This window comes from Poromitra crassiceps (genome assembly GCF_964638095.1).
Source record: "Poromitra crassiceps genome assembly, chromosome: 5".
In the NCBI taxonomy this organism is placed as follows: domain Eukaryota; kingdom Metazoa; phylum Chordata; class Actinopteri; order Beryciformes; family Melamphaidae; genus Poromitra; species Poromitra crassiceps.
This window is the reverse complement of record NC_139642.1, coordinates 1,576,006-1,601,376: the sequence shown is the minus strand read 5'-3', so window position 1 is coordinate 1,601,376 and position 25,371 is coordinate 1,576,006.

Sequence of the window (25,371 nt, the reverse complement as noted above, 5' to 3'; positions counted from 1 at the left end):
GGGACTAGTTGGTGGGGGTAGTACCAGGAGTCTTTCATTAGCGGAGCGTAGTGAGTGGGAGGGGGTGTAGAGATGGATGAGTGAGCTCAGGTAGGCAGGTGCTGTATTTGTTGCAGTTTTGAAGGCAAGTGACAAGGCTTTAAATTTGATACGGGGAGCTAAATTCACTAATTGTATCTTCATCAATTACTTTGTCCATATAATATCTACATAATTTTGAACAAGTGTTTTTATTTGGTTCTCAGGCTTACTAGGATCTATATTATGTCTGGTATTGCATGTGGATCCAATGGGATAGGAAAGACAAACCGCTGGTCGCCATTTTGAAAAATGCCTAACACGGCCACCAGGGGGCAAATTTGCCCCAATATCCAATATTTGTTCAGAATATATCTATGGACATGTCTGCTAAATTTGGTGCTTTTATCACAAAATGAACGATAGGTTAGCCAGGGCTTAAAGGATGGGTTTTCCGTGGGGAATATGAATATATATTAAATCTCACGCCCCTAAGGTTTTCGAATCCGTTGAAATTTTTGAAATTGGAGGTTTACTCACAGAGATATCAACCGAAATCCACTCTGTGTGTGGGGGGGGGTGGTGGGGGGGAGGTGCGGGTGCGGGGACTCGAAATACTACATTTCCCACAATGCACTGGGCTCGCGTGGCCTTCGTTTTTATGCCCACCCCTCAGGCATTTGGCTGATATCAAACTCCAGTAGGTGGCGGTAATGCACATATATGTTTGCCAACCGCCATAAAACTCAAAGAAGAAGAAGAAGAAGGCTTCGACAATAAAATATACAAAGAACAAGAAATAAATCGAAAATAAAATTGCCTCCAAATTGCACCAAATGTAAACGGTAGTATATATGTCGGGAGATGTCTTCATAAAAAAAAATTCATGCAATTTAAGGCATTTTCGTAGGAGTTACGCGCATCTGATGTTGTAACTATTTTCTGTAAAAATGTGTAAAAACGGGTACATTGCTCAGCGTTGATTTCGTTACTTCAACCCACCTACTACTAGATGTAAAATTTGACGAGCTTTCCAATGCCGCCAGTCCCGTGTCGATTAGTGCTTCCGTTCCCGAGATAATGGTCTCTTTGCAAGGAACTATGGGAAGCTAATATTAGCTACAGCAGGCTAGGCGGTTGGAAAGATGGCTGCCTTTTGGTTTTTGTCAAGGCCTCTGAAGGGGCGTGGAGGACCTCTAGAGGCGGGACCATGGCCAACAACAGTTGTAGTTCATAGGTGCACGACTTCCGCAAGGCGGACTTAGGCCAGATGACGCGAAACGCGTCGGCTGGCCCAAAAAATATGTGAGAGATGCTTGATATCTCTGGGAGTGAAGCTCCAATTTCAAGAATTTCAACGGATTCGAAAACCTTAGGGGCGTGAGATTTAATATATATTCATATTCCCCACGGAAAACCCATCCTTTAACATTTGGCGCGGGATTGCGGGAATCCCACACATTTTCCCGAATTCCCGCATATTTTCAATTTATAAACGGGGAGTAATCCCGCAATGGTTTGCGCAGACCGATCTATGTTTGTGCGGAACGGTGCTTAATGCATTCAAATCACTGGCCGGACTCTTACACGGGCGGACCAATTTCACTTCCGTGGCCAGTTAACAACAAACATTACCATGCTCGCTCTGTCCCTCAGTCCTCTCTCGACATCAGCGCTCCTCTGCTAATTTCTCGGTGGATACAGACAGCTGCTTGCAAACATGATAGATCGCTGGCTAAAAAGGAAAACTACGTCGTCAGAAGGGGGACCCACTCAGAAAAAACAAACAGGACAAGTCGAACAAGGCACTTCTAGTTGTAATGTCAACGTAACACCGAGTAACGTCAGTGTTAGTGATGTTTAGCGTTACGTTATTGACGATGAAGAATCTGATATCGATAATTAGGTTAATAACGTTAATCCTCCTTATGCCGAGTGCCAGTGATGTCAACGTTGTTGTCGCCACTCAAATGGCGTTTCTCATAAAGCAGCCGTGAAAATCGGGTGGAAGCATTTTCAATAAAAAGTGAAACGACACACAGATAATGGTTTATAGTGGATTTTCCATGCCTGCCTATTCACTTCAATAGAACTCTACCCAATGCAAAATTCGAACAGGTTTAGTTGCCAGTAATGACAGTAAGTAAGAAAGGCAGATGTAGTGAGCAAAGATGGATGATTTAATATTCCATATGCTCTGACCTAACCAAATCTAACTGACACCACTATTGTGAACACAAAACAAAGAACACTTATGATATAATATGATATTAGTGTTTTAGCACTAACCAAAAGCCTATGGCTTAGTCTGCAGAAAAAACACGACAAAAGCCATAGTAATTTAGACTCAGGTGTGCATAAACTATTTCCTTTTTTAAATACAAAAATGTGAAATTACAGTATTATCACTTATTGGACAGGAGAAGCAGGTATTTGTCGGTTATACTATAACCGACATAGTAGTTATATAGATATATAGACCATATAGACATAGTTATAGTATCGGCTGAAAAAATCCCCCCTAAAGTCTATAGATCCCCCCCAAAATCTTTAAATCCCCCCTATCTGAAGAACATAAGGGGGGAATTCCCCCCTAGTTTGCAAAGTGAATTTGAAGCCCTGGGTTAGCTATGCCGCCCAACAGAAATTACAACAACTGGAGAAACAAATTGAAGTAGTGAGGTCTTAGACCATATTTCAAGCAGAAGGCCATTCGTGCATAATCTAATCCGATCACCCCCTGACGTCAGTCAAGTTCTAGTATGACGTGGTCAGTCAAAGTCTTAGTATGACGTCTGTAATGACGTCAGATATGACGTCAGTTAATTCTCATATATATAGCAAGGGTTCTACGTCACCTCTCTCTCTCTCTGGCCGATCATAGCAGCAGCTAGCTTCACGGCAGTCCATCTCCCCTGAAGCCGTCCTCCGAAGCGTTGTTTTGCGGCTGTTTTGCACCACATCTGCAGACCGAATCAGCACCCCCAAATCCTCTTTACCCGTGGATAATCCCCGCGGATCTCTCAACGCTCCCCACCCCACTCCTGGCATGTCGGATCCCAAGCCAGAGCAGTCCATGGACAGTGACGACAGCTTAAACAACGATACCCTGTTCCGGATCAGCCACGGAGCGTATTTGCCCTCCGAGACGCCTGACGACACCGGCGAAGCGGCCGTGCCCTAGGCCGCCGACTAGCCACGACGAGAAGGCACGGGGCGCGCCACTGCGACGGGCCGCGCCACAGCTCAGCAGCCGATCCTGTCCCGGGTGTTCAGGCGTCCAGCTGCGTCCGCACCCAGGCTTCTTCTCCAAGCAGGCATCACAGGCCGTTCCATTCCACGTCGCTTGTGGTCAGTTGCACGGCAGGCGCGGATCCCTCTGCTATCACCGGGCAGTTAAGTCTTTACTTTAACCGTAAATAAACGGGAGGTTGCGTGAGTAAAAGATGTCACGTCGCTGCCTGATGACGGTGACGTTATCACCGCACATTGTATATTTCATCCATAATTCTGTCAGCATGTTGTTGAGATCATCCAAAAAAAAAAAAAAAAACTTGGCTCATGGAGCACGTCTGGGCATCAGTTTGAGTGTTAGCTAATCATAACCTTAAGACCGAGTCAGCCGGCCCAGGGGATGTTGACAGATCATCATAATTTTTCTTAACAGCAAAGCTTGAAACGTTTGCATTGAGGCCGTGTTGTTTATCACCACTCTGACAGTAACAGCGTCTTCGTCTACATTCACGCTGGCTGTCTTATTTCACGTTTTTCCGCGTCAAGCTACCCAGTCCTAACTCACCACTTCCTGTTAACGAATTTCAAGGTAAAACGCCTTTGGCGTTCCTGTTGACCATAAATAATACCAAAGCTAAAACAGTTAATACAGTGACATGCTAGTCATGTAACAAGAGGCTGCGAAACCCACCGTTATATAACCATATAACCAACCATAACATATCACTGCGAGCTGCATGCAACTAGCAGTATATGGTGCATTTGCAAGGGGGTGAAACTATTTTATTCGTTCGTTAACCAGTTTTCTTTATATCTAATGCATTAAGCATTTCATTTCAGCTCTAGGGTTGCGCCAGAATGAACAGTTTGCCCCATGGATCTCTTGGTCTGCCCAGAGCGTCCGAGATGATATGGCACTCCCGCATCAGTGCTGCAGGCCGGGTCCCGTCAATCACCGTGAATCTGCCCAGACTTCCCCATGGTCTGGCCTCAGCTGCGCCAGCAAGGCTCTGAGCAGTCCGTAGCAAACAGGTGCTTGTCGGGGGAAAAGATGGTCGCTATCTGATGACATCATCACCGGCCGTCACCGTATCTTTTTCATGCAAATAGCTACTAATAATGCTTGCATTCCCATGAATTATTGGCATGTAATCTTGAAATAATTTGTCCTTGAAAGGGCTAAAAAAAGTGTTGAAGCTATTATTATAAGAATTTTGCATCGGGTGAATCATGTCTGCCTCTCCACCTAGCGATCCTGTCCATGTGTCATATTTATTTTCAGCTCATCAATCTCATCATGTGATGACTGCTCCGGATTCGGATTCTGGACTCCTCATCGCACAATTCGGTTCACCAGACAAACCACTAAGTAATCCAAGTCCAGCGCCAAGTCAAGTCATTAAGTCACCGAGGCCAAGTCGGGGACCCCTAAGCCACTAAGTCACCAACCCCTAAGTCATCCCCTAAGCCACCAAGTCACCAATCCCTAAGTCATCCCCTAAGCCACTAAGTCACCAACCCCTAAGTCATCCCCTAAGCCACTAAGTCACCAACCCTAAGTCATCCAAGTCCAGCGCCAAGTCTGGAAGTCACTAAGTCACCGAGGCCAAGTTGGGAACCCCTAAGCCACTAAGTCACCAACCCCTAAGTCATCCCCTAAGCCACCAAGTCACCAACCCCTAAGTCATCCCCTAAGCCACTAAGTCATTAACCCCTAAGTCATCCCCTAAGCCACTAAGTCACCAACCCCTAAGTCATCCCCTAAGCCACTAAGTCACCAACCCCTAAGTCATCCCCTAAGCCACTAAGCCACCAACCCCTAAGTCATCCCCTAAGTCACTAAGTCACCTACCCCTAAGTCACTAAGTCACCAACCCCTAAGTCATCCTAACTCCTGGAAACAATCTACTCCCCATGGCTCGCTACATCAGGCTCAGGCCTCAGACTGGCCCCGGCTCCCCTGTTCCTCATCGCACCTCGTCACCACACGTCAGGATCCTGGTTCATCCTGCACCTCAAGCGGACGCTCCAGAATGGCAACCTCCCGATGAAGAACTACTCCAGCCACTCCGGGCGGCCACCTCAGCCGACGTGCTAGGAGTGCCCTCCGCCTCCCTCCAGCAAATGGGCCGCCGGTCTTCATCAGCATTCTCCAGCTACATCCGCCCGGAGCGGGCGGCCATACCGGCGGCCCAAAGAACCCTCCTCCCTTCATCGGCAAGCATGGCAACGAACAGTGTCCCGGACTTCCGTGCCAAAAATGTCTCGTTGGTGGTGGCTCCCCGAAAAGCACGGCGCCCAGTAAGGCGCAGTAAATCTCCCGGTTCATTTCCCCGGGGGGGAAGAGAGGAAAGAGAGAGAGCCAAGAGAGAGAGTCAGGGTCAGTCAGAAGGCCAAGTTGAGCGGCGCGCGCCAAGTCGGGGGCCAAGGAGGCCAAGCTAAATGGTGAGGCGCCAAGGCGGCCAAGCCGGGAAGCGCCAAGTTAAATCGTGAGGTGCCAAGTAGGCCAAGCTGGGAAGCGCCAAGTTAAACGTTAATGTACCAAGATCGTATGCCCGACCGAGTTGGGAAGCGCCAGCCGCAAATAGCTGTAAGTCGCTAAAGGTCGAAGGCCAGAAAAGTACAGTCAAACTACCATGGCCGTAACTAGCTATGAGGACGGGGAGGCCTAATATTTCAGAGAAAAAAAGAAAACAATCTGCATGGAAAAGCATGAAAAACACGGGATCGCTTTTATTTTGAAACGAAAGGCAGGTCAGGCAGGAAGTCATCTGACGCCGCGTCCGCGGTAACTTGATTCCGAGAGAGCAGCAGCATGGTGGTGAGTGATGACTGTCTGTCTGCCTGGCGAGATAATTGAAGGTGAGCGAGCTGCGAGACAGTGAGCGAAGTGAACGACAGACAGTGAGTGACACTGACAGATTTTTTGGCAACAACCAAGAAAGTAAGTGTCTAGTCTGTCTCTTAAGTAATGTTACCTGTGTGAGACGTTGGGATGCTACTGGCTAATCATGCATGATGCCAATTGCCAAGCTCCCGAAGTCAGGTATGCAGGTGGCTATATGGTTTCAGTTTCATGACCCAATAAGTAACAAAAAGAGGTGGTGTAAAGTTAAAAACAACATAATATATTTTATTTTATTTTTCAATCGTTCCTATCAGGAATAAATAAATGTCCCTCTGTATGTTTTTTTTTATTATCGATGATGACTTTGTGTGTTGTGTACGGCTTGGGTTGTGTACCTGTGTTTGTAGGTGTCATTTTGATATGAATTTGGCTAAAACAGTTTGTGTTTGTTAGTTACAATTATGCTGACAGGAGAACTGAGCAGGTGGTGACATGAAAGAGAATATACTGAATAATGACATCACAACAGTATAATCCTAATGTTGATTTAAAATGATATATTACTCTAAATATGGCTAAAAAAGAGGGGAAAAAAACCCTAAAAAAAAATTCCGCCTCCGCTTGCTGGACCTCCCCTATTTCGGAACCCTGGTTACGGCCCTGCAAACTACCGGTGCCCGCAGATCTCAATTAACCTCCGGTAATCGGATCTTCCTTTTGGGGGATCAAGATCGAAGGCCAGACCGAGTTGGGAAGCGCCAGCCGCAAGTAGCTGTAAGTCGCTAAAAAAGGTTGAAGGCCAGAAAAGTTCAATCAACTACTAATGTACCAAGATCGAAGGCCCGACCGAGTTGGGAGCGCCAGCCGCAAATAGCTGTAAGTCGCTAAAAGGAAAGAAAAGTACAATCAACTACCGGTGCCCGCAGATCTCAATTAACCTCCGGTAATCAGATCTTCCTTTTGGGGGATCTCCTAGCCTATGCAGATGCCCTCCTCTTGCTCCTCTTGCATGCGCCAAAGTATTTGCCATGCATGCCGATTGCTACATAAAGCTTGTTAAATCCTACCAACTGGCCTCTCATGATTGAAGTGAGGTCTTAGACCATATTTCAAGCAGAAGGCCATTCGTGCATAATCTAATCCGATCACCCCCTGACGTCAGTCAAGTTCTAGTATGACGTGGTCAGTCAAAGTCTTAGTATGACGTCAGATATGACGTCAGTTAATTCTCATATATATAGCAAGGGTTCTACGTCACCTCTCTCTCTCTGGCCGATCATAGCAGCAGCTAGCTTCACGGCAGTCCATCTCCCCTGAAGCCGTCCTCCGAAGCGTTGTTTTGCCCCACCCACCTCCCCAGTCCGCCACCAACGAGTCGTGACTCCTGATCCCCCACGGGGGGGGGGGGGGGGGGGGGGGGGGGGGGGATCTCCTAGCCTATGCAGATGCCCTCCTCTTGCCTCAAGAGCAGCGCCACTGGCTAATGGAGTCATGCGCCAAAGTATTTGCCATGCATGCCGATTGCTAAATAAAGCTTGTTAAATCCTACCAACTGGCCTCTCATGATTGAACTGAAGTAATGCCCAAAATGAAGTGGAGAGGATTAGATATATCAGAAACGATCAAGTAGATCTATTTGACTCCATCTGGCAACCTTTCATTCTGCACCTGAAAAAAAACACTAAATAATGTTGAACACTACTTTATTTAAAATTTTCTCTGTAATATCGTTGGATCCACACTTTTTTAGCTCTGATGCTAAAACCGCCCCTGCTGTGTTCACTCCTGAGATTGCATCCCTGCAAATTGTCATGGCAAATTGTTTACAAAAGATGGACAATAAAGCTGATTTTCAAAATACCTTGAGGATTTTTCAAGTTGTGAATTAAGTCAAATTTCTCTCTTGATTACAAAGGTGGAAAATACAACTGTTTTTAACTGGTGTTTACTGATTAAATGTTTAAGCTCCCCAAAAATGCAGATGTTTTTTTAAATATATATAACCAATTGCAAATTATTACAATTACCAAACAGATAAAAAGTAGATTATTATATTGAAATGTTATTTTAGATTTAGAATGTTAATTTTCTATAAAACACAATACATTCTAATGTAATTCCACAACGTTTATTTTTGGCCCTCGGCCCTCCACCCAGATTGAGTTTTGGCCCTTCATGGGAAAGAATTTGGGCACCCCTGTTATAGGCCTATTAGTGTGGCTATTGTTCGTTTTGTGATAAAAGTGCCAAATTTGGCACAGGAATAGCTTAATATATGTAGAAGACATCTGGATATTGGGGCATTGCAGATTGGCATTTCTATGACCATTTTCCAAAATGGCTGCCAGCCGTAGCTCAACAGAGACTAATCGTTCATTTGTGATACAAGCACCAGATTTTGCAGATATGTTCATAGATATATTCTGAACAAAACTGGATATTGGGGCATCGCAAATTTGCCTCCTGGTGGCCGTGGCAGACATTTTTCAAAATGGCCACCATCAATTTCCTATACATTTCCTATCCCATTGGACCCACATGCAATACCAGACATAATATACTGTAGATCCTAGTAAGCCTGAGAACCAAATAAAAATACTAATTTACAAAGTAATTGGTCACTTCATTATATTATGTGTGTACATAATGGGCCCTATCGTTGCAATCGGAGCAGAAACTGCGTTTACAGGCCTAGCGCTAGGCCGCCTAGCCCAGTTAGTGGGTGTGGACCAGCGCACTCGCTATCTTGGTATCGGCGCTACACTCAACCTCAACCATTATAACCACGCCTTTTAAGCGTAAAATTATGCATAGTCCGCTCATTGGAGAATTGCAGTAAAGAGTCACACGCTTGCCTTTTAACACGTTCACTGCCGTTGACGAGATATCTCGTCTTAAAAAATCCAACGGTTGACTGCCGTTGACGAGATATCTCGTCTTAAAAAAAAAAAAAAAAATTTGACGGTGGGACGTGGATCTAACCCTTTTACATCTCCTATATAAATATTGGAGCCACCGAACGTGTACAAACCATTCCACCGACCCACTAAGTGGCGACAGTGCTCTCCAGACTATTGAAATCCAAGCCAAAACTGCAGGGAAAAGCTTGAGGAAGCCATTCTCATACTGTAGGCGAAAACGCTTTCGCGCTGGAGCACAACTGGTGGCGCACAACGGTGGGGGGTTCCAAAAATAGACTGGGTGGAACACACTTTGAAACACGCAGCATAAAGCCCAGAATCGCAAAAGATTCATCAAAGCTCTCAACCGAAACCCCAAGAAACAAGCAAGCCCCATCCAGACTCGCCCAGCGGCCGCCAGCAGACAGGAGCAGCAGCAGCAGCAGCAGAAACGAGCTTGTGACACGCCCGCTGCAGCCAAGAAGAACACACACGGAGGGAGGAGTTTGAAGGAGAGGGGGGTTTCCTGCTGTTATGGAGGAAATTACTGTTCAAAACTATTGTTTAGATGTCTGACGTCTTACTGATGCCAAAAATGAATGGTTAAAGTGACTGTTCTATCGAATTTCACAAAAAGCCGTTTATCTCAGCTTAAATTTTCAGACGCTGAAACCATGCTGTATTCAACTGCTAATGCTTACATAACTACTAACTCTACAAACTACCGTAAATTCCGGACTATAAGCCGCACCTTTTTCCCCGTTTTTTGGCCTTTTTTGGCCCCTGCAGCTTATATAACGGTGCGGCTTATCTATGGATTTTTTCAAAAAAAAAAAAAAAAAAAAAAAAAAAATCTCTCTTTTTTAGCACTCTTTCTAACTATAAATCCTATATAACTATAATAAGTTTTAATTTCCTCTCTTGCCCTCTTTTCACCACACTGTATGACACTGTATGACACTGTGTGCACTGTAAAAAACAACACAGGTGGTGTTGTGTTATGTTGTTTTGTTGAAATGTTAATAAATGGGAGCTTCCTCAAACAGCCATCTCTTTCCCGACAATCCCCTCTGTGCATGAACCCTTACATATGGTAATTAAACATAAAAAAAAAAAAAAAAAAAAAAAAAAAAAAAAAAACATTAAAACACCCGCGGCTTATAGTCCGGTGCGGCTCATATAAGAAAAAAATAGTCAACTTTGCAGGTGCGGCTTATACACCGGCTTATAGTCCGGAATTTACGGTAACTCTTTTAGACAGAGAAAGCACACATTCTATTAGTTCTTTTGAGATATTTTGTGTTCACAAAATCCTAACAGAAAAGAATCCTCGGCTCTTGAAAGATGAGCCAGAATCCTCAAAAAAAAAACCTTGGCAGAAGCTAACTACAGTATTGAAAAAACGGCTGGCAGTGAATGTGTTAAGCTCCAATTCCTGGATAAATCCGGTAAAACCAGACAAAGCCAAGCGCTCTGCCCCCCTGCCCCCCCTCCCTTCATCCAGTCTGTCTGTCTCCATATATAGGCTATTATTCCATATTATTATGCTTCTCAAACCAATCTAACTGCAGTTTAAATACTGCAAGCATGTAAATACCCTACACTATAGCAAGATCAAAGTGAAAAGAATGTTCTAAATGCATCAGCTAGAAAAACATAGCCTATTAGATTGGTGAAAGTTTGTCCAGAAAGATATCATTTTCTCTCGCCTGCTGCAGGAAGGATGATGCACATAAATATACCCTACATTATGTAAAGTCATTGCATAAATGTGTTTTTATTGTAAAACTAAATGTGAAGTAGGGCCAAGTTATTGGAGCGGACATCACAGTATAGCAGATGACAGTAGAAGCGCGTTCCGCTGTCACTTATCTAAATCATGTTAAATCGACAAGAGATATATATAGGCCCAGGAGGACATATATGTTTCACATAGGGTGGTGTTTTCATTCCGATGTTTTATTTGGTCCAATATTGAAATGTTCTACAATTGCAGGTTGTGTTACCATTACACATTATTTTGGGAGCATGTAACCATATATTTCGGCTCATTTGGTTGCTATTTAGTAGCGAAATGGAGTACCACAATGCATGCTGGGACGCGAGGCAGTGAACTTACAACTTATTTTTCCTATGGGAAGTGTGTTGTGTCTGTCTGAGCGAGGGAGTCAGAGAGAGAGAGTCGTATTGTGCCTGTCAGACTGAGGAGAGAGGGAGAGAGTGACACAGAGAAGGGTGACAGAGGGGAGCCAGAGGGGAGCGCTCCACGCAACCAGCGCACTGAATAGGCCTGGTTTTCAAAATTTACGCCAGGTGGGAAGATATCATTAGGCCGCTTTTTAACGCCGAAACGCCCATTCTCGCCCATTCAGGGAGTGCGCCACGCCCATTCGGCCTAAAGCGCATTTGGCAGCGTAAAGCCATGTTGATATCTTCCCGAGGCAGGCGCAAGGCACGTTTTTTAGCACAGAAGGCCCGTTTTAGCGCCGAAGGCCTGTGGGAGAATAGGGGCCTATAGGCCTATTAGTGCGGCTATTCATGTTCATTTAGTGATAAAAGTGCCAGATTTGGCAGAAAAATAGCTTAATATATGTAGAAGACTTCTGGATATTGGGGCATTGCACAGCATCACAATCCTGCTATGAACTGATCTCTGGTGGCTGCAAGAGTGGTTGCAGAAAGCGTTGCAAGTGCAAGAAGGCTGCACTTCAGAGTGCACAGGCCTCTGCTTCTGTGAGGGAGGATGTTCCAGCTGACTGCAAGATCTCTCAAACATTAAAGTGCCATGCCATGGTCCATGGCAAGTGTCTTGCCATGCTAAAGGTAAAGATGATCAATATGTGTTCAAAAAATGGTTCAAATAGTATACAGCAATTACAATATTATTTCAAGTAACGTAAGTAGCATAGTTAATGGCTTCAGTTCAGTTGTTTCAATCCGTAACCTGAAGTCGCTACTGCTACGGTTTACTCCAGGTATCACTATAACACGTAGAGACAATCTCACCAGTTTAGTATTGGTGTAGTATTGCTGAACGTTTTAATAAAACATGTTTCACTTGAACTTGTATGTAAATAATATTTGTGGTCCTGAAAACATGGAAACAGCAGCTTGGGGGTGACCAAAGTGTAGAGCCCAGTAACGGCTGCCGGCCATTTTGGTAAATGGTCATCAGAAAACACATGTTTCACATTAACACATTGTTTCACAGGAGATGACCCTGATTGTTGAAAAACTGTGAGTGGCTTACAAAATCCAAATGCTTACAAAACATATGTTTCACTTTAACTTGTATGTAAATAATATTTGAGGTGCATAAAACATGGAAACAGCAGCTTGGGGCTGACCAAAGTGTTCTATGCCTATAACAGCTGGCAGCCATTTTGGAAAATGGTAATCAAAATGCCAATCCAATATCCAGATGTCTTCTACATATATTAAGCTATTGCTGTGCCAAATTTGGCACTTTTATCACTACATGAACATGAATAGCTGCACTAATAGGCCTATAATGTACACACATAATATAATGAAGTGACCAATTACTTTGTCCATATAATATCTACATAATTTTGAACAAGTGTTTTTATTTGGTTCTCAGGCTTACTAGGATCTATATTATGTCTGGTATTGCATGTGGATCCAATGGGATAGGAAAGACAAACCGCTGGTCGCCATTTTGAAAAATGCCTAACACGGCCACCAGGGGGCAAATTTGCCCCAATATCCAATATTTGTTCCGAATATATCTATGGACATGTCTGCAAAATTTGGTGCTTTTATCACAAAATGAACGATAGGCTAGCCAGGGCTTAACATTTGGCGCGGGATTGCGGGAATCCCGCACATTTTCCCGAATTCCCGCATATTTTCAATTTATAAAGGGGGACTTATCCCGCAATGGTTTGTGCAGACCGATCTATGTTTGTGCGGAACGGTGCTTAATGCATTCAAATCACTGGCCGGATGCTTACACGGGCGGACCAATTTCACTTCCGTGGCCACTGGCCAGTTAACAACAAACATTAGCATGCTCGCTCTGTCCCTCAGTCCTCTCTCGACATCAACGCTCTGCTAATTTCTCGGTGGATACAGACAGCTGCTTGCAAACATGATAGATCGCTGGCTAAAAAGGAAAACTACATCGTCAGAAGGGGGACCCACTCAGAAAAAACAAACAGGACAAGTCAAACAAGGCACTTCTAGTTGTAATGTCAACGTAACACCGAGTAACGTCAGTCTGCCTGACGATGATGAAGTCGGCCATGGCCAAGTCATTGATGACTTTGTATCCTGGTGTGAAGATGCCTTTATGCAACTCAATGTTTAAAAAACGAAAGAGATTTGCATTGATTTCAGACGCTCCCCCCCTGTTCCGAAAGGTAGTATTGTTAATGGTCAGATAGTTGACCTGGTCACTGAATATAAATATCTGGGCACTGTAATTGATAGCAGGTTGAAGTTCGATCTAAACACAGAGTCGCTGTGCAAAAAGGGTCAGCAGCGCCTTTTTTGTCATTTTTTTTTGGCCAAATTCCAGGTAGACAAGACCTTGATGAAATTGTTCTACAGCGCTTTCATTGAATCTGTGATCACCTTCTCTATTGCCTGCTGGTATGGCAGCCTCGACATCAAGAATAGGAACTCCCTAGGGAGAATTGTGAAAACGGCTTCAAAAATCGCCGGAATCCATTTTGGGGGGCCTAGACCACATTTTCAACTTGCAGTTGCTGAAAAAAGCAAGGGCTATCTGCTCAGACAATGCCCATCCGCTGAGCTCTGAATATGAGCTGCTTCCATCTGGCCTTCGTCTTCGTGCTCCCTTGGCTAAGAAAAATAGATATAGGAATTCCTTTGTGCCTGCTTCGATTCAAGCTTTAAATGCTACTTAACTCATTCATGGCCAAAGACGTCTTTGACGTGTTATCAGGAATAGCCCTCCCAGCCAATGACGTGTTTGACGTGTTTTTGTTTTTATTAGTGCAGCGCGTAGTTCAAACACTTCCCCAGCCTGTGACATGTTATCAGGTCCCTAGCCTCAAAGCCAAGCCGACAACACGCGATCAAACACATACCGCAGCTGTTGTTTTAAAATGAGCAGGAGGAAAAACAGAGAAACGCGCTTCCTTGTAGAGAGGAGAAACGCCATTGAAACGCCCCTCGGCGCGCTGCACTGCTCGCCTTGCTGCAGGGCGAACCTGGATTGAGTTGTTCGCAGTAGTCAAACCCGTGACGAACATGATCGATCCGGTTCCAGCGCCTGGTCCCAAAGCCAAGCCGGACCCATTCCTGTGTCGCAGCCATGGATTGTATGTCGCAGCATTCGTCCCAGCCCGAACGAGAGGAGGAAAACGATGCAGCAGAGGCAGAGGAGGCTAGACGCTGATCTCAAACCAGTTTGGTGTTCCCCTCCTATGCTAATTTGCGGGGGAAGGAGGTGCGATCCAGCAGCAGCTGTGGACAGAACTCTCTCTCTGTGTGTGTGTGTGTGTGTGTGTGTGTGTGTGTGTCTGTGTGTCTGTCTGTGTGTCTGTCTGTCTGTCTGTCTGTGTGTCTGTCTGTGTGTCTGTCTGCACACTCACTCACACTGAGTAAACTGTATTGTTGAATGTAAAAAAAGCACTTCATGTATATATATATATATATATATATATATATATATATATATATATATATATATATATATATATATATATATTTGTCATTTGTGTCATAATGAATAATATTTACATGTCTGATGTCAATACAGTTCAAAATAAAAGAATTGAGAGCGAGTTCTGCCTGAGATTGTGTCTTTTACAAAAATTGCCTTTTCTGCTGTTTCTCTTCTCCGAGAGACCTTTTTGGTGAAAACAGGGTGTATATAAATGGCTATAAGTAGAGTACAGAACATGCTAAAAGCTCACTTTTTTTTCCTGGTGAACCCAGAGACGTACATCTTCATTTTGAGGTATTGCAAATCACTTTGGTGCTAATAGATAATTTACTGTGGGTCTTGAAAGATGACCAACAATTATGAAAATCTTTGGCCTGTGCTAAATATTGGCAGTCCTAAACTGGCCATGAATGAGTTAAGAGAATATACAGTAATGTAACATCTATTTGATGTTTTTATTTATTTTATGTTCTCCTATACAATAGTTATATTCATCATCATCATCATCATCAACCTTTATTTAAACAGGCAAGTTAAGTAAGAACAAATTATTATATGTTATTTTCAATAACGGCCTGTAGCATTTATTTTCTGTAATATGTAGCGCTGTGTGGCTAAGTGTCCTTCTTAGACTGCCTTGCATTTGCACTTATCGGCCATGGCCTCTAATGCACTTTAAACTACACTGGCACTTTTGACCTGAACTGCTACTTTGTACTACGTCGTGGTCTATTGTGTCTCCATTTTGTTTTTATGGTTTTATGGTCTTTTTATGGTTTTTATGGTTTTACAGTCTATTTGTGTCTGCACTTTGTTTTCATGTTTTTATCTCGAGTCTTGTGTGATTTTATGACTGTTTTGTTTTTGCTCTGCTGCAACCCAAAGTGCCCTTCTGGGACATATGAATAAAGTTGAACTTGAACTTGTGTCAGTGATGTTTAGCGTTACGTTATTGACGATGAAGAATCTGATATCGATAATTAGGTTAATAATAACGTTAATCCTCCTTATGCCGAGTGCCAGTGATGTCAACGTTGTTGTCGCCACTCAAATGGCGTTTCTCATAAAGCAGCTGTGAAAATCGGGTGGAAGCATTTTCAATAAAAAGTGAAACGACACACAGATAATGGTTTATAGTGGATTTTCCATGCCTGCCTATTCTCTTCAATAGAACTCTACCCAATGCAAAATTCGAACAGGTTTAGTTGCCAGTAATGACAGTAAGTAAGAAAGGCAGATGTAGTGAGCAAAGATGGATGATTTAATATTCCATATGCTCTGACCTAACCAAATCTAACTGACACCACTATTGTGAACACAAAACAAAGAACACTTATGATATAATATGATATTAGTGTTTTAGTAGAGTGTATCACTCAATACAAAAAATAAAGGCTTTCATAGAACCAAAAGCCTATGGCTTAGTCTGCAGAAAAAACACGACAAAAGCCATAGTAATTTAGACTCAGGTGTGCATAAACTATTTCCTTTTTTAAATACAAAAATGTGAAATTACAGTATTATCACTTATTGGACAGGAGAAGCAGGTATTTGTCGGTTATACTATAACCGACATAGTAGTTATATAGATATATAGACCATATAGACATAGTTATAGTATCGGCTGAAAAAATCCCCCCTAAAGTCTATAGATCCCCCCCAAAATCTATAAATCCCCCCTATCTGAAGAACATAAGGGGGGAATTCCCCCCTAGTTTGCAAAGTGAATTTGAAGCCCTGGGTTAGCTATGCCGCCCAACAGAAATTACAACAACTGGAGAAACAAATTGAAGTACTGAAGTAATGCCCAAAATGAAGTGGAGAGGATTAGATAGATCAGAAAGGATCAAGTAGATCTATTTGACTCCATCTGGCAACCTTTCATTCTGCACCTGAAAAAAAACACTAAATAATGTTGAACACTACTTTATTTAAAATTTTCTCTGTAATATCGTTGGATCCACACTTTTTTGGGGCTTATTTGGGGTGGGTGGGGTGAGGGCTGGGGTTTTTATGTAACAATATTTTCTTTATTATTATTTTCTTTGTTATTATTACTGCTATTATTAGTATTGTTGTATCGATCAATCCATATATCGTACACTGACTTTTTTTTCTTTTTTCTTTGTGTGTTTTTCAGTTGTTGTGAGGTCTCCAGACCATATTTCAAGCAGAAGGCCACTCATGCATAATCCGATCATCCCCTGACGACAGTCAAGTTCTAGCATAACGTGGTAAGTCAAAGTCCTAGTATGACGTCTGCTATGACGTCAAATATGACGTCAGTTAATCCTCATATATATAGCAAGGGTTCTACGTCACCTCTCTCTCTCTGGCCGATCATAGCAGCAGCTAGCTCACGGCAGTCCATCTCCCTCGAAACCGTCCTCCGAAGCATTGTTTTGCGGCTGTTTGCACCACATCTGCAGACCGAATCAGCACCCCCAAGTCCTCTTAACCCGTGGATAATCCCCGCGGATCTCTCAACGTTCCCCACCCCACTCCTGGCATGTCGGATCCCGAGCCAGAGCAGTCCATGGACAGTGACGACAGCTTAAACAACGATACCCCGTCTCGGATCAGCCACGGAGCGTATTTGCCCTCCTAGACGCCTGACGACACCGGCGAAGCGGCCGTGCCACAGGCCGCCAACGTAGCCACAATGAGAAGGCACGGGGCGCGCCACTGCGACGGGCCGCGCCACAGCGTAGCAGCCGTTCCTGTCCCGGGTGTTCAGGCGTCCAGCCCCAGGCCTCTTCTCCAAGCAGGCATCACAGGCCGCTCCATTCCACGTCGCTCGTGGTCAGTTGCACGGCAGGCGCAGACCCCTCTGCTATCACCGGGCAGTTAAGTCTTTACTTTAACCGTAAATAAACGGGAGGTTGCGTGAGTAAAAGATGTCACGTCGCTGCCTGATGACGGTGACGTTATCACCGCACATTGCATATTTCACCATGGAGCATGTCTGAGCATCAGTTAGAATGAGTGTTTACTGTATAACTTTCAGACCGAAGTCAGACGGCCCAGGGAATGCTGACGTCTTTTTCCGTGTCAAGCTACCCAGTCTTAATACACCACTTCCTGTTCTTAACAAATTTCAAAGTAAAATGCCCTGGCGTTTCTTTTAACTGTGGGAATTAGGAAACAGTGAGACAGTAGACGTAGGTTGGTCGAGGTAGTTTACTTCTATCCATATAAATGTTTACATTCCCCGCGGTTAGCAACCAGCAATAACAAACCTAACCCGGAACCGGAAGTACGGTAACCTTAACCCCCCGCTCTTAAAGGCACAAGTCTCCTTTGGTGAATGTCTCTCCTAGTGTCTCGATGTGGGTCACCACATAACCATAAATAATACCAAAGCTAAAATAATTAATACAGTGTCACGCTAGTCATGTAACAAGAGGCTGCGAATCCCATCGTTATCAATCAATCAATCAATCAAACCTTTATTGGCAGACGCTCGGTCCATAGATGACACATACACAATTACAAAAAAGCACATAAGGGCACAATAAAGTACATTATAAAAGAGAGTCATACCAGAATTTCCACATATGTGACTGGTATCTCACAGTGCTTAGCCCAAGGTCAGTGAGCAACTTAATAATAACATTCTGAGACACGTTCAATCTACAGATGAACCTGTACCTCAGATTTCTCAGGAGCGCCTGGAAAGTGGCCACCCCCGCCTTACAGAACAGGTCACTAGCACTGCTCCACCTGGGTTTAACGTTAGCCCAGTGAGTGCGCGAGCCAGGCTGCCCGGTCTATCGCCTGGTATATCGTTACTAAGAGAGGAGCTCGTGAAGAACGAACATCCCCACAGTCAAAGCATTTCCCCCAGATATGCATATAAAAACGTTCGTTGCTTTAATAGCCTACAAAAATAAAACGTCCATTCGTACGTGATGCTAATCCGCTAGCGATGAGCTAACGGTGCATGTGTACTACTAGGCCTCATCCCATGAGCCACCCCGACATCCAGGCCTGCACTACCCAGGCTAAGAGCCCATCTCCCGGCCCCACACACCCAGCAGAGCCACCCGACCTCCAGGCAGCATTACATAACAATGAAGCCGCGTGTCTTGTCTATCACGATAGATCTATAATGTGAAGAGCCTGTCCAGCCAATGACGGCTTGAGCCTGGCTGCCACAGCTGCCAATCACCCATTTTTATCCCTTTCTATACGTCAAATAACTACTTAAAAAACAAACTGATCAGAAAAATGACCACTTGCACAGGCATTAGCATGATAATGACTATCTAAAAATGATACAAACCACCTTTAAAAAAAAAAAAAAAAAAAAAAAAAAAATCATCCGACGTATACTGTGATTATTTCGGTTTTGATTTTCCCATCCACTAACATGAGGAGGCGGGCCTCGTGACCCAATACTGGATTCAACCGCCAGAGCGGCGATCTAACATGCAGCGGCTTCACTGAACTAGTGTGATGCCCAGTCCATCTTATGATGGGTCCATGGTTGCAACTAGCAGTCTATGGTGCACTTGCAAGGCGGTGAAACCACTGTTTTTCTTTTACTTGTTTATTAACCAGTTTCTTTATATCCCATGCATTAAGCGTTACATTTCAGCTGTATAGGGTTGCCGCCAGAATGAACCGTTTGCCCCATGGATCTTTCGGTCTGTCCAGAGTGCCAGAGATGCTATGGCACTTCAGCATCAGTGCGTCTCCAGGCCGGGTCCCGTCAATCACCGTGAATCTGCCCAGACTTCCCCATGGGGGGAAAAGATGGTCGCCATCTGAGGACATCATCACCGGCCGGCACCGTATCTTTTCATTCAAATAGCTACTAATAATGCTTGCATTCCCATGAATTATTGGCTCGTAATTCCGAAATAATTGTCCCTGAAAGGGCTGAGAGCGTTGAAGCTATTATCATAAGAATCTTGCATCGGGTGAATTCTGTCTGCCTCTCCAGCTAGCGATCCTGTCCATGTGTCATATCGTTTATTTTCAGCTCATCAATCTCCTCACGTGATGACTGCTGACCCATACAGCATTGCAGCTAAGCCCAAAATCAGGGGAAAGACCGCTCAGGCCCCAGACCGGCCCCCGGCTCCCCTGTTCCTCACCGCACCTCGTCACCACATGACAAGATCCTGGTTCGTCCTGCACCTCAAGCAGACGCTCCAGAAGTGCAACCTCCCGACGAAGAACTTCTCCAGCCACTCCTTCAGGATCGGAGCGGCCACCTCAGCCGCCGTGCAAGGAGTGTCCTCCGCCTCCCTCCAGCAAACGGGCCGCCGGTCTTCATCAGCATTCTCCAGCTACATCCGCCCGGAGCGGGTGGCCATACCGGCGGCCCAAAGGACCCTCCTCCCTTCATCGGCAAGCATGGCAACGAACAGTGTCCCGGACGTCCGTGCCAAATAATGTCTCGTTGGTGGTGGCTCCCCGAAAAGCACGGCGCCCAGTAAGGCGCAGTAAATCTCCCGGTTATTTTTGGGGGGAAAGAGAGAGAGCCAGAGAAAGTCAGGTTCAGTCAGAAGGCCAAGTCAGGGGGCCAAGAAGGCCAAGTTAAAATGGTGAGGCGCCAAGGCGGCCAAGCTGGGAAGCGCCAAGTCAGGTAAAATAAAGGTGAGGCGCCATGGCGGCCAGGAAGGCCAAGCCGGGAAGCGCCAAGTCAGGTAAGGCGCCATGGCGGCCAGGAAGGCCAAGCCGGGAAGCGCCTTACAGTGGTAGACGGATCAATAAGCGTGCCTTACCGCAAGCTGTGTATTGACGCGCGGCGGCATTAAAACTAATTGAGGTGTAGTTGCACCGTTGACCACCAGGTGTCATCTGTGAGCATCCTTGAGATCAAGTGTTGCAGGTGAATGTGACACAATAGGGCGCGCCGGGAAGAAAACAAAAGGTAATTACGGCAGCTAAATAGGCCCCAATATAGCGTTAAAATAAAATAAAAATGTAGGCTATCATGCAAAAAGTAGCCTGTAATGTTAATTTAATTTCGGACCGTCTGAATATGTTTTATTTATAGAGAGCGAGGCGAACCAACAACAAGCAGAGAAAGAGAAACGGAGATCTGAGAGTTTCTTCATTGCCCAACGACAGCAGCGAGAAAAAGGGAGCTGGATATATCATTTTTCAAAATGATTTACATGGACTGCGGGCGCTATTAGAAAAGGGTGATGGATTTGTCTTGTCAGCTGACATTTGGACAAATAGGAGAGGGCACAGCTTCCTGGGCATCGTGGCCAGTTTCATGTCTGGACATGTCTGGATGCATGCAGGGGCAGGTGTTGAAGCGAGTCATCCTGGAGCAGATGCAGCAGAAATATGACGCAACCCAGAGGATTATGCTGAAAGCAACTCTTCTGGACCCAAGATACCGGGCGGAAAACATGGATCCCACCGATCTAAGTGATACCCAAGCTGAGCTGGTAGCAGAGATTGTGGCAGCAGTCGGCCCCGCTGCACGCGTGAGAGTGGAGGGTGAAGAAGACGAGTCAGGTGCTTCCATGTCTGGAGCTGTGCCAAAGAAAAAGAAAGCTTCCCCAGCAGCAGCCGCGGTCCCTACTGATCAGAGAGCCAAAGTCGAGATGACCAGGAACCTGTGATCGATGGAGAAGAAAACCCACTAGCCTGGTGGAAAGATAACCAGGCACGGCTGCCACTCATGGCCGGCTTGGCAGGGAAATATTTGTGTATTTGTGCCACCAGTGTACCATCCGAGCGTGTGTTCAGCACAGCAGGGATTGTTGCAATGCCACTCCGAAGCAAATTATTGCCCGAAAAGGTAAAGCTGTTGGTATTCTTGGCCAGAAACCTGTAATGGTAAAACGAAGCAAAAAGGCTAATGGCTAAAGGCCTATAGCCTATTTAACCAAGCCCAAAATGTTTAATTTCGAATTCCTTTAAGTTTATAAGATCGTGTGGTGGGCTTGTGTTGTTTAAATCCCTGAAGTTCGTTAATACAAGCTTAATTCATTTAAGATAATTGCATAATTCGTTTTGTAATTATTTTACACAGCAATATCTACTGGTTAATTTTACCAGGCTAATTTATTTTTATTTTTGTGTGTGAAATGATGAAGGTTTTCCCAATGTCCCACTAGGCTTGTCTTTTTGCAAATAGAAAGTGCTCTTGTTAGGAAACACCTTAGTTTTGTTACAACAATTCCTGAAGTTCGATAGGCTACATGCTTAATTCGTTTATTTAAGATAATTGCATAATTAGTTTTGTAGTCTATTTATTTTACGATAAATGATGAAGGTTTTCCCAATGTGCACAGGGTTGTGTTTTTGCAAATAAAAAGTGTTCTTGTACGGAAACAAGCTTGTTTCTTTTATTTCTGTTTATTATTTATATATTATTCTATATTTTAGAAGCATATTTTTATGTTTACATTTTCTCCGTTTCTGGGATAGTCGGACAAGTGAACATGAAGGAAGAGTAGAGACTTATGGAACCCTGACTGAAGACGTTTGTTTATTCATGTAGCCTAATTAAAAACATTTTCAATGATAGCCTGAGGTGTCTGACTGCTGAATGTAGCCTATTAAAGGCCTTTGGCCTAACTGCAAAGTGCAAACTCAGCAAGCAACAATAAATTAAACAAATAGCCTATAGCAGCATTATTGGGCACCTAAGTAAATACATGCACTGTCTGGCATGCCTAGAATGTCTCTAGAACGTGAAATTAAATAACTTGAAAACTAATAAATGAAGAATCACTTGTAAAAAAAATTTTTAATAAAGTGGCTGGCTGCTCGGTTCTGCCCGTTTTCGTTTAGCATTTATTTGCGTCGGGACTTCACTGCATTGAACTGCTCCGCTGCATGTGCAAAGTTGAAGGCCTCCAAACCCTTTCCACAACTTGCTGTGGCTCTGCAGGGACACTGGAGACTGGAATTGGGGGAGGGGGATGGAGGGTGGAATGTTTCACCCCTATTAGACCCTAGACCCTGTCTATTGTCTCATGTGGCCAACCTATTGAAATGTAAATAAAGGAATGGGGGCAGTCCGGGGGGGCAGTCCCGATGAGAATAGGCCTACAGTAGCCTATATTACAATAGGCTATATATAAAATCTGTGGCTTTCAAGGCTGGTGTGAAAGAGCCTACATAGATTAACCAGAGTAGGCCTATATTGTTTGATAAAAATATGTTTTCAGACAATGGGCACGGCGCGCGCGCGCGCGCACACATACACACACACACACACCTGCAGATTATGGTGCAGGGGTTTGGGGTTACTGTAAGCAAATAAAATGTGACACAGTTCAGTACAGAGCTATGCGCTGTTTTCTGGGTGTGCATAAAATGGCCCCTAAACTTGCAGTATATGGTGACATGGGATGGGAGCCATGTGAAGTGCGACATAGGGGTGACATGGTGCGACTGTGGAATAGATTTATTAATATGCCCGATAACAGACTTACTAAACAAATTTTTCTCTGGGATCTTTCAAATAATTACTCTTGGTCAAATGCGCTTGAAAAGATATTTGATATGTCAGGTCTTCAATATATATATAGAAATAAATTATCTTGTTCTGTTAGTCAAATTAAAACAATATTATTTGAAAATTATAAACAGAAATGGTCAGAAGAAGTTCTGTGTAAACCAAAATTGAGAACGTATAGTCTGATTAAACACATTTATCACCCAGAGCACTATGTCACCCTTAACCTGAGCAGAGCTCAGAGGTCAGTTTGTGCCCAGCTGAGATGTGGTATCCTGCCTCTGGCTCTGGAAACCGGGCGCTTCCACTCAATTCCTGAGGAGGACAGAAAATGTCACCTGTGTGATCTGGGAGAGGTTGAAAATGAAATGCACTTTCTGTTTTACTGTCCGTTATATCACAATCTTAGACATAGGCTTTTCTGTAAAATTTCTTTTGATGAAGGTCCTGATCTGTTTTCTATGTCTGATGATTGTAGACTTCAGTACTTGTTTACTGAAAAAGTGTTCCAGGTTGCTCAGTTTGTGTTAAATGCCTACCAACAGCGTAGGATGGTACTTTATGTTTGAGATATAATCTTTTCTTTCATTGTCTGACATGTTCTGGAGATGTATCATATTCTGTTCTTTCATTTTCTTTTTCTTGCTCCTGTATGCTTTGAAACTAGTGTCTTGTAAGCCCATGTGGGCTGGGCACCTTAAGGTGTATGACACTTTGAAAAATAAATAACTAACTAACTAACTAACTAACACACACACACACACACACACACACACACACACACACACACACACACACTGCTCCCCTACGAGAACCGCAGGCTCTGCGCACGCTGCTGTGCCTGTTGAGCGACGTGACGGGCGGCCAGCGTGGCCGAGAACCAGATGACAAATAAATAAAGTAGCTACTCTCACCTCTTGATTAAGGTGTAGGCTATGGGAGTTATTTATTTTATTTATAATAATACAGATATTTATAATAAAACATATATTATAGTTTTTATGGTAGCCTAGGCTATTATTATGGCCCTCTGCAGCTGTACTAAATACGAATAAAGCAAGGCCATAAAAAAATCGTTTTTAGCTGCTGAATAAACAAATAGATAAATACACAAATAAAATAAATAATAATAAACAATAGGGCCAGTATATAGGCTACAAGCCATACTGCTATAGTCTAGAGGGAACAAATAAAAGGAGCTGAATTGCCGTGGAGTGCGCAGTAGTTTTAATGCGGTTGATCACAGACTTCTCTATTATAGGCTATTGCTTTAAGGGATGCGGCAGCGCACCGGGTCAAGCCACTGCTGTTATTTGTAGTAACAATGTACAAATACACACACAAAGGATACTGTTGGCAGAGTACATTAAACATTCCACCCCCCATCGCAAGTGATTTTATTCTGCATGTAGAATATTCAGCAGGAATGCACAAATGTCACACAAAGGAATAATAATAATAATAATAATAATAATAATAGGGAAATAGGTGTGTTCGCCGTTGAACACACTCGCTGCACACAGCGGCGAGTGCACAGCGCTGCTGTGTGTGTCAGTGTGTGTGTGCGCTTGTGCATTTAGTGTGATTCGAGTAAATCTTATGACGTGATAAGATCATTAATTCATTTTAGCACCGCGCGCTCCGCTCTCTTCAATCAGGAAATGGAAATCCAGACCTTGTAGAAAAGTGTCGATTTTCGGGGTTAGGGTTGAAAGTAATTATCTCTCTTTTCAGAGGCACACAGTTACTCACATAAGACCCTACATTTAATAGTTAATTTAATAGTTAGTTTGTGGATTTGGTTTCCAGGGACTTTAATCATCAAGGGGAGACAAAACACGATTGATTGATTTGATTTTCGTAGGCTGAGAGCGAGAGCCTCCCTGCTTGCTGCATATACTGTACTGTAGGTAGTTGTGCACTGCCGCCCCCTAGTGTCCCACTTTGATACCACATACTAACGGCAAACAGAATTAACGCCGCGTTGCGGTAAAAGACGCTTATTGATCCGTCTACCACTGTAAGTCAGGTAAGGCGCCATGGCGGCCAGGAAGGCCAAGCCGGGAAGCGCCTTAAGTCAGGTAAGCCCGACCGAGTTGGGAGCGCCAGCCGCAAATAGCTGTAAGTCGCTAAAAAGGTCGAAGGCCGGAAAAGTACAATCGTGAGGCGCCAAGGCGGCCAGGTAGGCCAAGCTGGGAAGCGCTATCGCGAGGTGCCCGACCGAGTTGGGAGCGCCAGCCGCAAATAGCTGTAAGTCGCAAAAAAGGTCGAAGGCCGG